The sequence below is a fragment of the Moschus berezovskii genome, chromosome 2, assembly GCF_049115385.1.
Source record: "Moschus berezovskii isolate FMDL1 chromosome 2, NW_MosBer_1.0, whole genome shotgun sequence".
In the NCBI taxonomy this organism is placed as follows: domain Eukaryota; kingdom Metazoa; phylum Chordata; class Mammalia; order Artiodactyla; family Moschidae; genus Moschus; species Moschus berezovskii.
Window position 1 is genome coordinate 18518733 of NC_142461.1, and position 12980 is coordinate 18531712.

Consider the following 12980-nt stretch of genomic DNA (forward strand, 5'->3'; position numbering starts at 1 on the left):
GAATCAAGATTGCTGGGAGAAATATCAATAATCTCAGATATGCAGATGACACCACCCTTATGGCAGAAAGTGAAGAGGAACTCAAAAGCCTCTTGATGAAAGTGAAAGAGGACAGTGAAAAGGTTGGCTTGAAGCTCAACATTCAGAAAACAAAGGTCATGGCATCTGGTCCCATCACTTCATGGGAAATAGATGGAAAAACAGTGGGAACAGTGTCAGACTTTATTTTTTTGGGCTCCAAAATCACTGCAGATGCTGATTGCAGCCATGAAATTAAAAGACGCTTACTTCTTGGAAGGAAAGTTATGACCAACATAGATAGTATATTAAAAAGCAGAGACATTACTTTGCCAACAAAGGTCCGTCTAGTCAAGGCTATGGTTTTTCCCGTGGTCATGTATGGATGTGAGAGTTGGACTGTGAAGAAAGCTGATCACTGAAGAATTGATGCTTTTGAACTGTGGTGTTGGAGAAGACTCTTGAGAGTCCCTTGGACTGCAAGGAGATCCAACCAGTCCATTCTAAGGGAGATCGATCTTGGGTGTTCATTGGAAGGACTGATGCTAAAGCTGAAACTCCAATACTTTGGCCACCTCATGCGATGAGTTGACTCACTGGAAAAGACTCTGATGCTGGGATAGGTTGGGGGTGGGAGGAGAAGGGGACGACCGAGAATGAGATGGCTGCATGGCATCACCGACTCTGTGGACATGAGTTTGAGTAAACTCCGGGAGTTGGTGATGGATAGGGAGGTCTGGCTTGCTGTGATTCATGGGGTCGCGGAGAGTCGGACACGACTGAGCGACTGAACTGAACTGAACTGAACTGAAGAGGGTAGCTCTTAAAATTTCTCTTTACAAGAAAAACATTTGTAACTATGGATGGTCATGGATATTAACTGAACTTATTGTCCTGGTCATTTGGGAATAATACAAATATCAAATCACTTTGTTGAACCCCTGAAACTGATATACTGTTGTATGTCAATTACACCTCAATAAAAAATAAGTAAAAAAGGAGATGATGCAAGTAATTCTCCTTTTATGTGAGCCTGATGCCTTAAGTGGGGAGGAGGGGATTTACTTGATTTTCAGAAGCAAACTCAAGGTGTGTCTTTATAACCATAAACTCTCCCTCCCTCTGCCTTCCATTCTGCCTTCCTTATTTTCTCTTCTTCTCTCTCAGTCCTTTATTTAAAAAATAAAGATAGTGCATTTAATTAAGTAATACAAATTACTTTTATATTTTTAAGAACTTCTTGTTAACTCTGGAAAGAAATGCCTTTTTACTTAATTGATACTAGTGTTTTTTTTTTTTTTTTACTTTTGGTCATTTAAAATTTTAAATCTTGGCCATGTTAGGACGAAGGGGAAGGAGGAGAAGCGCTTAAAGCGGCGGGAGCGGGTGTGGGAGTTGGGTAGGACCCAGGGCTAAGGCAGGCCCCCGTCCGCCTCCCTCCAGCCTCAGTGGATCAGGCCCAGGGCGGCAGCGGCGGCGGTTAGGGGCGGGGGGAAGTGACTGGGCGGTGCCGGCGCAGGAGAAGATGCCATTTCCAGTTACAACACAGGGATCACAGCAAACACAGCCGCCACAGAAGCATTATGGCATTACTTCTCCCATCAGCTTAGCAGCCCCCAAGGAGACTGACTGCCTGCTCACACAGAAGCTGGTTGAGACTCTGAAGCCCTTTGGGGTTTTTGAAGAGGAAGAGGAACTGCAGCGCAGGATTTTAATTTTGGGAAAATTAAATAACCTGGTAAAAGAGTGGATACGAGAAATCAGTGAAAGCAAGAATCTTCCACAATCTGTAACTGAAAATGTTGGTGGGAAAATTTTCACATTTGGATCTTATAGATTAGGAGTACGTACAAAAGGTGCTGATATTGGTGCGTTGTGTGTTGCAACAAGACATGTTGATCGAAGTGATTTTTTCACCTCATTCTATGATAAGTTGAAATTACAGGAAGAAGTCAAAGATTTAAGAGCTGTTGAAGAGGCATTTGTACCAGTTATCAAACTGTGTTTTGATGGGATAGAGATTGATATTTTGTTTGCAAGATTAGCACTGCAGACTATTCCAGAAGACTTGGACTTAAGAGATGACAGTCTGCTTAAAAATTTAGATATAAGATGTATAAGAAGTCTTAACGGTTGCAGGGTAACTGGTGAAATTTTACATTTAGTACCAAACATTGACAACTTCAGGTTAACCCTGAGAGCTATCAAACTGTGGGCCAAACACCGCAACATCTATTCCAATATATTAGGTTTCCTCGGTGGTGTTTCCTGGGCTATGCTAGTAGCAAGAACTTGCCAGCTTTATCCAACTGCAATAGCATCAACTCTTGTACATAAATTTTTCTTGGTATTTTCTAAATGGTATGTGTTTAGATTATATTAAAATAAAATTGATTGTAGACACTGAAAAAAAAATAAAATAAATTTTTAAATCTTTAGTTTCTGTTCTCAAGGTTTTTCTTCATTTTGCTTCCAAAAAGAAAGGAGAGCATAGCTCTGACGCCTGTACATTGTCCATGACCCAGGGGCTGGGGCAGGTCCTGACAGCATGCAGGATCTTAGCTCCCTGACCAGGGATCGAACCTTCACCCCCTGCAGTAGAAGTAGAAGAAGGAGTCTTAGCCACGGGACCACTGGGAACTTCCTGTTAACTCTGGAAGGAAATACTTTTCTTACTTAGTCGGTGCTAGTGAATTTTAACCCACATCTTATCCATTGAATGTGATTAAAATAGTAAAAAAATTTTCCCCCGATTCTTTGAAAGACAAACTTTCTCAGGGATTTGCCAGTTTACCATTGAAAACTTTCCTTAGTTTCTCTCAGTGCAAATTTCAACTGAGAAAGTAAATTCTTTTATGGCCTTTTTTATAGGCGTCTCCCTGCTCCTCCATAGCATCTCTTCTGTTTCTTCTTTCTAAGCAAGTGGGAAGGGAGAGAGGAAGGAAGAAGGAGAAAGAGAGGAGGGAGGGGAGAGGATATGGGAGAAAAAGAGAGAGAAAGAGGCCGATTATCAAGGCTAGATATATAAACCCAAGGGAGTGTGGTTTTTTCCTCACCAGAATGTAAGTTTCCAGTTTACTCTCTTTAGAAAGTAAAAGAAGATTCTGTTGTCTCTTTCTTGTTATAAAAGTAGTACATATAAGAATAAGAGAAACTGAAGTGTACATTCTGTAATCACCCATCCCCCCACTGACAACCGGTGTTTACATTTTGTGGCATTTCCTTCCAGGTACTTTCCTTATATGGCAGTGTGGGCATGTATATAACATGCTTTTTTAGGAACAGAACACATTCATGTGCTGTCTGGTTATTTGTTTTTTTTTCACTTCATGTACCGTTGACATTCTTTTGTGTTAATAAATATAAACCCTAGTATTCTTCTTAATGACTGTGTAGTGTTCCACTGAATTGATGCAGTATGATTTAATCAATACACTATTGTTAAGCAATTATCCCCTTTCTTTCTTCCTTTCTTTTGCCTTGTTAAACAGAATTTCAGACATCATGATAATTTAATCTTTGTATCTTTTCTTGTGATCTATTTAGGTTACATTTCCAGGTATGAAATCTATTGGATCAGTGAGTTTGCACATTTTAATGACAAATTGAAATATATTGTCAATTTGTTCTTAATGTTTTTCCAGTTTTCATTCATGATAGCCAGTTTATTTTTGGAATTGCACCTTGCCCCCCTTCCATCAACTTTTGACCAGATGCTTTTAACTCGACCCGGCTGGAAATTTACATATAACTGAGCAGCAACCTTAGCAGTCTGAGACATTTAGGGATCTCCTCGAGGACAAAAGTGACCACTACATTTTCCTACAGAAAAAGGATGGTGTGATCTCTTTAAGCAGAAGATATTTAAAGTGGCTTCATTACAATATTGCATTTATACCTCAAAGTATGGTAAATGGAATGGTTTCATTAGATTGTTGAGTTTTCACATCAGAATAAAAGTAAAATGGGGACAGGAGGATGGGAAATGAACACGTGGTTGCTGCTCTCATGGTCCCCATCACGTTGTCAAGTTCTAGTGACTTTTCTCTCATTTAATCATCAGTTAAAAAAAGAAAACCTGTAAGACTGCAACCCCTGATTTCATTTCTATCTCCTTCTCTTAAATCATTTTGCTTTCCCATTTCAATGTTCTGGAGGCAGAGAGTTAAGTTCCTTTTATCATGGACTTTTTAAGAAGTGAGAATTCTTCCATGAGAAGGGGACAGAGGGTTTTCCAGAAAAGGCATATATTTAGAAACCTACCAGGGATGCTTTAGAGATGATCATTACATTTTGACATAAAGTCATGGTAGTTGTAATTATTTTTCACAAAGATCTTGGGTAAAGCCTAAAAGCAGCAAGTAACTGGACCAAAGTAGGGCATGTCACCTGGAGAAAGTTGTCCAGTCTTTGGTGAGGAATGTAAAGAATTAGGATTGCATTTCAGAAAGATGCTCTTGCCTTTTTCTCTCTAATGCTGTCTGACATTTGGGTGTTGAATGCCATGATATTTTTGGTATTCACACGCATCCTTAACAAGCACAATGCTCTCTTGGCTGTCCTGTTTGAATGCTGTAATTGTGAGTTTGACCTACAAAAGTTATATTTGCTTGGTAGACAAATGGAAAATCTCCTTAAATAAATACACTGACTAATACTGTCTGGCTACATCACTAATAACAAATGACAGCCTTTGGGACATGAACATGTTAATGCAGGATCTGTTTCATCTGCTCATCCATCCACAGACCTGTTTATCATCAACAACTATTTATTGATTAATTACCATGTGTAGGACACAGTGTTCAGGACCATGATTGCAAAGATATAGAAGATCCCAAGTTTTGTCTTTGGGGGACTTTAGCCTCTAGTCAGGCAGGACATACGCCATACTCATTATGTAACCAAGATAAATCTTGTCGCCCTGTGGCTCTATCTTGTTCATAGAGTCACATTCAGATAAACACAGTCCAGCAGCCAAAACATGAATTAAGAGCACTTAAAATCTTCATTCATCTTTCTGAGGGCATGTGAATAGGAGTGGGGAAAGTACATTTCTATTGTGCTGTAAAAATCTTATCAATCTTATCTTCGCCTCACTGCTCTCTTAATAGTCTCCAGTGTGTTTGGCACTTGGTTTGTGAACGCTCTTTCCCACTTTCAGTGTTTACTTCCCAAAATCTCAGCCCACCATCCAGTCTTCGAGGCTGTCCCTTCCTTTCTCTTCCTGTTATTGCAGCTCTTCAGTGTATCAGTGTAGCCTCTCTGTTGATCGTTTCCTTTTACTTCTCTCTGTCTGGCCCATTATCTAGGTTCTAGACAAAGAACTAGGTTACGACAAAGAACTTGCCTGAGAACTGACCCAAGAAGTCCTTCCCCATGAGAAGTCGAAGTAAGAGGAAGATTGTAAATATAATACAATATATTTCAGTTAACAATATATTGCAGTTCTTTCCCCTGTTAGATATTAATGACTTGAAACGATGTTGCACATCAAGTGGTAAATGAGAAGACAAAGAAGTGTACTTAATATATTAAATATCAGATGGATTATATAGTCCATGTAAGGGCTACGTGAATGTGGAATGGAAGAGTCATCACCAAGGGAAAAGTTCAGCTTTCGACCTGAAGTATTATCTCAAGCTTGGTCTTGAACTCCAGTGTCGGTTTGAGAGGGAAAGACGTTCAGTTAGGAGGAGTGGTGTGAGCAGTGACGTGGGAGGGAGGATCCATATGCCTCAGAATAATGGATCAATTTGTCTGGCGCAGCGGATTTCAGTAAATAAACAATGGGGTGGCGGTCCAGGGGTTAAGATTTCACCTTCCAGTGCAAGGGGTACAGACTCAATCCCTGGTTGGGAAGCTAAGGTCCCACATGCCTTGGGATCGAAAAACCGAAACATAAAAACAGACATAAAACAGAAACAATATTGTGACAAATTCAATAAAGACTTTAAAAATGGCCCACAGCAAAAATATCTTGAAAAAATAAACTATGGAAACGTAGGAAAAGGATAGGAGGTAGAAGCTAGATCGTGAAGTGGGTTGCACAGTGCTAAGAGGTTTGTATTTATCTTATAGGCAGTAGTGACCCAGGTTTTTCAGCAGAAGTGCAGGTCTTGATGATGATGTTGAGATCCGTGGTGTAGCTTTTGGTGGTGAAAATGAAGGCTTGAAATCAGCTGTGCTGGAGATTTAATCAGACAGATATCCTGCAAGGGGATGATGACCCTCGGAAACATTTGTTTTGGGCTTGTTTTAGATACTTGTATGTCATCTTACTCTATAGAATACATTTTTTTTTGAGCGCTTAATGATATCTTTTACTTATTTATTTTTGGCTGTGCTGGGTCTTCCTGGCTACGCCGGCTTTTCTCTAGCTGCAGCAAGTGGGCTTCTCATTGCGGCAGCTTCTCTTGTTGCAAGTACAGGCTCTAGGGCTCACGGGCTTCAGTAGTTACAGCACACAGACTCAGCACTTGTGATGCACTGGCTTAGTTGCTCTGGGCTTAGTTGATCTTCCCAGATCAAGGATTGAACCCATGTCCCCTGCATTGACAAGCAGTTTCTTAACCCTTGAGCCACCAGGGAAGTCCAGGATACATCGTTGAGATATGTAGATGCAAACACCGTTATGTCCATCCATCATACACAGATATGCTCATAGGTACACATACATATGTGTAAGACACATCTGTGTCTTATACCACAAAGTTGCATGGGCATACACAGGGATGCTCATGTGTCTATGTGTTGTATAAATAGTGTGCATGCTCAGTTGTGTCCCATTGAGACCTAGTGGAATATGTAGGCTTCCGGGCTCCTCTGTCCATGGAATTTTCCAGGCAAGAATACTGGAGTGGGTTGCCATACACAGATGCATATCTGTACATAGATCTGCAAATAAAGAGACACACAGATATGTATATGCACATAGAGTGTTTAAAGGACTTGATAAGTGGTACCCTTTTATAAAGGGTATAGCTTGGAGCATGTGAGAGGGAGCATGTAGGGAGACACAAACATGAGCCATTAGTTTGGAAAGAAACAGAATTTTTAGAGTTGGAAATACTGCTAGTATTTATATGGAGAATATAGTACATCATGTTCATGAATTGAAAACCAACAGCAAATTGATGAATTAATTTTGTATTGAGGTGATAGTCTTTATTTTAAGAAGCATACCCTTTAGAATGTGAAAGTGTAATTGGCTTCTACAAACGGGCCTGATTCCAAAGCTTGAATTTCACTCTGGGGAGCCTGGTCTCCTCAGTGGCAGGCAGCTCCTTAGCCAATTGGGCCGACAATTAGCATCAGAAATGGCAGCTCTGAGAAGAGGAGGCCCACGTGACTGGCTCGATCATTCTCTCTTTGTTTCGAATGGGAACAGACGCACAAAGGTCCCTTTTGTTTTCTGTTGGACCTCTGCCATACACACTGTGATTCCTGTTAGATTTTCCAGTAGAGAATGCAGGCTGTCCAAATACAGTTAGACTGGGATTTCGAATGGTAAAGGTTGTAAGAGAGATGGAGAGAATTTTTAATTTGCTGCCTTAGCTGCTGGAGACAGAATTGATGATCAGATAGTATTCCCAGAACTTTCGTAAAGACTGAAGCATAAATAAAATCTGCTCTGGGACAGATAAAGGAAACCCTTATTAGCCCACTGAACTGATGGTCACATTGAACTAAGGAATTTAATTTCAGGAGAGCATTGATTGGCAACAAGGACAGCCTGTATTTCATTCTTTCTGGGTCAGCCCCTAAAGCGGGATTGAAGGTATTGTTTGTAGTCTGGAGCAGGGACTGGATTATCATGAGGCTTACTGCCTACATTGGTCTGGGGCTCTGTGTTCATGCAACTCCTGGGTGAGGTTAAAGCCACTTAGCTCCACGGTCAGCACTATTATTGATGACTGCATCCGTAGAGGCTGTGAGCTAAAGCAGGAAATCAGGGAAGCTGGCCTGGGTCACTGTGATCACTACCTGATTTCTATTTTTTGTTTATTTTTGGTCCTTTGTCTCTCCCGTATCTGGTATTTGCAGGCACCACACTCAGCTTGCTTGTTGTTCTTTCCATCTCCTTCTTTTGCCCCCAAATGTTTATTGAGCACTGACTGATTTAACTACCTGCTTGGCACTGGCAATAGAGCAATGAACAAAACAAAATATCAGCTTTTGTCAATTTTATGTGTTAATGGGATGACAGGTAATAAAGAAGAAATTCTACAAATAAATAGGGAATGACAACTCTGATAAGCTCACTGTGCTTTGATTGTAACTGACCTAACATTAGGGCAGTGGTGATCACTACCCGGAAAAAAGATGATTAGTTTGAGATATTAACAAGGCTTCCCTGGTGGCTCAGGAGTTAAGAATCCGCCTGCCAGTGCAGGAGACTTAGGTTTGATCCCTGGATCGGGAAGATCCCCTGGAGAAGAAAATGGCAACCTACTCCAGTATTCTTGCCTGAAGAATCCCATGGAGTAGAGAAGCCTGGTGGGCTACAGTCCATGGAGTCACAAATAGGAGTACACGACTTAGTGACTAAACAACAGCAATTGACGAGACAGTGGGACACCCTTCCAGGCAGAAAGCTGGAACCACATGTACAAAGGCCCTGTGGCTGGAAAGAATGCATAGCCTCAGAGGAACTGCAGCAAAGCCATGAAACTGGAGCTCAGAGAGCAAGGGCAAGATAGGGGGAGACGTGGTGGAGAGGGAGCCTCCCATGCTGGGCTGTAGAGGCCACGTGAAGATCCTAGTGGCAGTGAGGCGTCACTGAATGAAAGGAGCTGATAAATACGTTCATCCCATGTAAGGTCCCTATTGTAATACATGCACATTAATTTGGCAGGAAAGAAGTCACTCTTAAGATAGCAGTTACCATACCTGGCAGGTGGTAAACCCACAGGCATCTGTGGCCGCATCCCCAGAGATTCGGCTTCCCTGGGTCAGGGTGAAGGCAACATAACAGTTTATTAAACAAACTCTGTAGGTAATTCTGATTCCAGGGGTTTATGAGCCAGATAGGGGAGGGCCCTAGTTGTGGAGACCTTCCTGGAGCTCCTGAAAGTGGAGCCAGGTACAGAAGGCTGCCTCTGAGTATCTTGAGGACCGAGAGTATGACTCTTCTTGTGATGAGAATGCTAATAGGAGCCAGAAATAGTCCAGCCAAACAGGCTGAATTGGAGGCAGCCTCTGCATACCTCCCCACACTTTTTTCCTTCAAATCATGGCACATCACTGGGGCATCATTGAAACACACTGGCTCATTCTATTTTTAGTGCAATAAATACCTGCAAAGAAACATGAAGTTGTTATGCATAATTCAAGAAGCCAGTGCATCTCAAATTAGAAATCTCACCAAACACTTGTGAATTCAGGTCACCATGTCTTCCGTATGACCTTGAAGTTACAGGATCGTCTTGTCTGTGGCCACTTACACGTGGGATTTTGAATCAAAATGGAGCAAAGAGAAGTCTTAGAGCAAAGGCAATCGAAAGATCATGTTCACAACAGCCAAGAAGGTAAACATGTCAATCAACAGCTTTTCATTTTAGCTCCTCTGAAGGCCTGATCCCCTGACTCCCTAATATTATAAAGTCATCTGTAGCCCAATTAGCTGTGCATTTATAATCTCCCATTACTCTCACATCAACACCGAGAAGCGATGAACTATTTTGGCATTCATGGTAATGTCATTAATCAGGAGGCATTCATTGGGTATTAATAACTGGACATGGTGGACAATTATATATGAATTCTACAGTAATTTAGCAATTGCTTTACTAGTATTTGATGAGTTGAAGGTATACTAATGGAAGATTAAGCGATGCAATTCTAATTATGGAAAGGTGATCAGATAGACATTGAAAAAGAGATTAAATAAATGAAGAATTTCAGTTGTACATTCTGTGAGTCAACAAAATTTCAAAGGAAAGCACAAATTAATTTTCATGCTCTACCAATGGGTATTCAGGAATTGGCATTAAAAAATGTGTCCAGAGACTTCCCTGATTGTCCAGTGGTTAAAATCTGCCTTCCAATGCAGGGGACACTGCTTCAGGCCCTGGTCAGGGAAGTAAGATCCCACGTGCCACAAGGCAACTAAGTCTGCGTGTGACAACTAGAGAGAAGCCTAATGCCCGCCACAGTAGAAGACACCATGTGCTGTAACTGAGACTCAAAGCAGCCAGATAAATAATCAATATTTAAAAGAAAAACGTGTCCATTTCATATGCAGATGAGAATTATCTTTTTTTTGCCACATGGACATTGCTTAATGTCAGAAATAGGCACATGGAGAGATTTGACAGACTTAGTTGTAAATTTTGCTTCAGAAAAGGATTTTATAATTTGAAAAGGACTTTTTAATTTTACTTCTATTAGTTGCTGGTTATACTTTTTAAAAAATGTCTTTTAATCCTATGAATTGTAGCCATAGCCCCATTTATTTACCCATATATATGTTTATGTTCACAGTAGATACATATATATTTAAATATATACATATGTATATACTTAGAGCTTAGCTTTTTAAAGAAGAACTTGCTCATGAATTATTCAAAATGGCAGATAACATAAATCATATTATTATGAATGTACTTTTATTTAAACATTAGACCTTAAATGTTAAGGTTTAACATAATGTTTAATGTTAAACATTAAACCTTAAAATTCTAACTATAATTTTTTAAAGTAGCAATAATTAAATCAAAATTTATTTCAAAGTTTTGATATGAGAGGTGCTGAGTCAGGGGACTCTCTAAATGACCTTCTTGTTGCACCTTGGATTCGCTATTTTCCCAAGGGACCTACTTTCCCAGAGCCTTTTCCTCAAACTTACAGAAGTCTAAGTTTCATTCAGGACCCAACTTTAAATAGATGTTGTTCGTCAAATAGTTGATGATATTGATGATGGGGATGATAGTGATGTTGGTGTTGATGATGGAGGTGATGATAATGATGTTGGTGATGATGGTGGTGGTGGTGAGGGAGGTGATGATAATGATGGTGGTGATGATGGTGGTGGTGGTGAGGGAGGTGATGATAATGATGGTGGTGATGATTATGGTGGTGGTGGTGGTGATAGTGTTGTTGGTGGTAGCAATGGTAGTGAAGGTGATGGTGATTGTGGTGGTGTTGATGGAGGTGATGATAGTGATGATGGTGGTAACAGTGGTAGTGATGGTGATGGTGACTGGTGGCGGTGATGGAGGTGATGATAATGATGGTGATGATGATGACAGTGGTGATGGTGGTAGCAATGGTAGTGATGGCGATGGTTATTGTGGTGGTGTTGATGGAGGTGATGTTAGTGATGGTGGTGATGATGCTGATGTTGACTACTAGGGACTACAAGTTTGTCCCTCTCCTCCCAAATGTATATGTTGAAATCCTCACTCTCAGTAAATGGTATCTGGAAGTGGAGCCTTTGGGAGGTGATTATGGTTACATTAAGTCATGAGGGTGGAGCCCTCATTATAAGAAGAGTGCCCTGATAAGGAGAGGAAGAGACCAACATTTTCTCTTCACCTTATAAGGGCACAGAGAAAAAGCAGCTGTCTGTAAACCAGGAAGAGGGTCCTCATCAAGAACCTGAGCAAGCTGGCGCCCTGATCTCAGACTTGTAGTCTCCAGAACTGCAAGAAGTAAATGTTTATTGTTTAAGCCACCCTGCTTATGGTATTCTGCTGTAGCAGCCCATGCTAACTGAGACAATGGTAGGGATGATGATAATGATGATGATTTATAGAGTCCTTTCAATAGGCTTCGATGTTTTAAAAGCATTACCTCTATTAAGATCTTTAATCATAAGAACCACAGAAGGAAATAGGTAGTGTTATTATTCTGTCTCACAGAGAAGGCATCCACGGCATGAAAGATGTAAATAACTCTCCCAGAGACAGAGTGGTTGTTGTTATTCAGTCACTAAGAAGTATTTGATTCTTTGTGACACCGTGGACTGCAGCACGCCAGTCTTCCCTGTCCTTCACTATCTCCCGGAGATTGCTCATACTCATGTTCATTGAGTTGGTGATGCCAACCAACCATCTCATCCTCTGTCGTTTCCTCCTCCTCCTGCCCTCAATCTTTCCCAGCATCAGGGTCTTTTCCAATGAGTCAGTTCTTCACATCAGGTGGGCAAAGTATTGAGCTTCAGCTTCAGAATCAGTCCTTCCAGTGAATATTCAGGGTTGATTTCCTTTAGGATTGACTGTTTTGATTGCTTTGGTGTCCAAGGGACTCTCAAGAGTCTTCTCCAGCACCACAATTTGAAAGCATCAATTCTTTGGCACTCGGCCTTCTTTATGATCCAACTCTCATATTTGTATATGACTACTGGAAAAATTATAGCTCAGTCTTCTTTTTGGACCAACTTTCATATTCATGTATGACTACTGGAAAAATTATAGCTTTGATGAAATAGACCTTTGTTGGCAAAGTGTTGTCTGTGCTTTTGAATACACTATCTAGGTTTGTCATAGCTCTCCTTCCAAAGAGCAAGTGTCTTTTAATTTCATGGCCGCAGTCACCATCTACAGTGATTTTGGAGCCCAAGAAAATAGTCTGTCACTGTTTCCACATTTTCCCCTGCTATTTGCCATGAAGTGATAGGACTTGATACCATGATCTTAGTTTTTTGAATGTTGAGTTTTAAGCCAGCTGTTTGACTCTCCTCTTTCACCCTCATCAACAGGCTCTTTAGTTTCTCTTTGCTTTCTGCCATTAGAGTGGCATCACCTGCATATCTGAAGTTGTTTATATTTCTCCCAGCAATCTTGATTCCAGCTTGTGATTCATCCAGCCTGGCATTTCAAATGATGTACTCTGCAATATAAGTTAAATAAGCAGGTGACAATATACAGCCTTGACATACTCCTTTCCCAATTTTGAACCAGTCTGTTGTTCCATGTAAGGTTCTAACTGTTGCTTCTTGATCTGCATACAGATTTCTT

General features: G+C 40.7%; 1 protein-coding gene and 1 pseudogene across 1 annotated transcript in view; both read left to right on the top strand.

Annotated features, from left to right (window-relative positions):
- DNER (delta/notch like EGF repeat containing) overlaps positions 1-12980 on the top strand; it is a 390295-nt gene that overhangs the window by 167812 nt on the left and 209503 nt on the right. The window lies entirely within an intron of this gene.
- LOC129537844 (poly(A) polymerase alpha pseudogene) lies at positions 1489-2420 on the top strand (annotated as a pseudogene).